General features: G+C 39.9%; 1 pseudogene; it reads right to left on the reverse strand.

Moving 5' to 3' along the window:
* Positions 1 to 1,580: 1,580 nt before the first annotated feature.
* On the reverse strand, positions 1,581 to 1,795 carry LOC122917840 (annotated as a pseudogene).
* Between the last annotated feature and the right edge of the window lie 261 nt (positions 1,796 to 2,056).

Consider the following 2,056-nt stretch of genomic DNA (forward strand, 5'->3'; position numbering starts at 1 on the left):
TCAGAACAAATTCAGACTATAGAGTTGTCTAGTAGGGTCACTACCATGCCAAGCATTGATATTTTACTTCTTGGTTTTAGAGGAAGTCTGGGTGTATTGGGGTGTTGGGTTGGGGGCACCACTTGGGAGCTCTCTGCTGTGACTATTTACCAAATGGTATAGAAATATCTCGATATTTTGGCCACTGGGAAGACTCTCCAAGGACTTGTGTGAGCTAAATAGCTGTCCTGCCCACATCCACTTACTAATTTCTGTTGCCTTTATATCCAAAAGTATCTCACATCTGGCTACCTTCCATCTACCTCAGTGGCTGCTGCCCCAGAACCGGCCACCATTGTCTCTTGCCTGACCTACTGCACTAGGCTCTAGGGTTTCCCTGCTCCCAAGCACACACCTCTACACTCTGTTCTCCAAGCAATAGCCAGAGCAGTGTTTGAATAATTCAAGTTGTAGGATGTAATCCTGCTGCAATGAATCCTGTAATACATAGTATAGAATGCAAATTTCTTATCCTTACCTGCAAATGGCTTCTTCATTCGGTCTTTCTTTACCTCTCTGCTCTAACCTCATGTTCTCTGTTGTCTTTCATTCTACCCAGTAGCCTTCTTTCTTTGTATTCTTTCCTCCCCACCCCTTGGCACCTGCAGTTCTCTCTGGAATGCTGTTCCTGACTAGATCTTTGCATGGCCGTCTCCTTATATGGAGCCCAAGTCAAGAGTCAAGTGTCATCCTATTGCATTGGTTATAATAAGATGAGATTTGTACAATACTTTTTGTTTATTTACTCAAACTTGTATTGAGGTTTATTACTATGAACCTGGCCCTCTGCTAGGGACCAAAGTGCACAGATGAATAAAACTACGTTGTTCTTCTCAAGGGCCTCAGTTGAGTAAGAGAGCCAGAAAAGTAATTTCAAAGACTTCAAGATATTTATGGTACAGTGCAAAAATTAGTTATAATGGAAGTCTTGTGGGAAAATAAGGAAGGACGTAGCTATTAATAACTGTGCCTGGGGGAATCCAGGAAGGGTTTTAAGAGTAACTGACTTTTTACCTGGATAATTACAGTGGAAAATCCTTATTTTAGAATGAATGAAACTGAACTAAATTATACCATTCTATTTAAGACCCAAGACTTACCTGTGTTTGGTAAATATTTAAACATGAGATATTCCTGGTTTTCACACACAGTTTTAATGGGCATTAAATATATTCAGAATAGGTGTCTTTATATTTTTAATCCATTAGCGGGATAAGCACTTCTCCCTTAGCTGACTTGACACAAAGATTGATGGAGCAAGTAGTATCAGGAGGGGAGACCTTTGAGTTGAGGAGTGGGTGTTCTAGCTTTTCCAGTCGAAATGAGCTGAGTAGAAGGTCATGGTCACACAGTTGACCTGTTCCATTCCTGAAATAAACTTGATGAAGTTGATCCCTTATTCCTTAGACAGGTAGGCACATTCCTAATTGTCCTTCACATTTCCCAGAGTGGATGTCTTTTGCTTTTCCCCCCTAGCTTTCTTGGGACATAATAGACATATTGGATTGTGTTATGTGGAAGGTATACAATGTAATGATTTGATACATGTGTATATTGCAAAATGATTACCACAGTAAGTTTACTTAACACATCCATCACTTCACATAATTATACTGTGTGTGTGTGTGTGTGTGTGTGTGTGTGTGTGTATGTGTGGTGAGAGGATTTAAAATCTCTTCTTTTAGCTATTTTTAATTAGCAATAATCGTGCCTTGGATAAACATCATTGGCTATGATACTGCCACTGCACAAAGCTTTTAGCTATTTTCAAATATGTAATACAGTGTTGTGAACTATAGTCACCACACTGTGCATTATATTCCCAGAACTTACTCATCTTGTAACTGGAAGCTTGTACTCTCCGACCAACATCCCTCCTTATTGACCACCGCCCCCCGCAACCCCTGGCAACCACCACCAGTCTATTTTGTTTCCATGAGTTCAGCACTTTAAAATTCTACATATAAGTGAGGTCATATAATATTTGTCTGTCTGTAACTTATTTCACTTAGAATGA

Source organism: Neovison vison, chromosome 9 (genome assembly GCF_020171115.1).
Source record: "Neovison vison isolate M4711 chromosome 9, ASM_NN_V1, whole genome shotgun sequence".
Classification (NCBI taxonomy): domain Eukaryota; kingdom Metazoa; phylum Chordata; class Mammalia; order Carnivora; family Mustelidae; genus Neogale; species Neogale vison.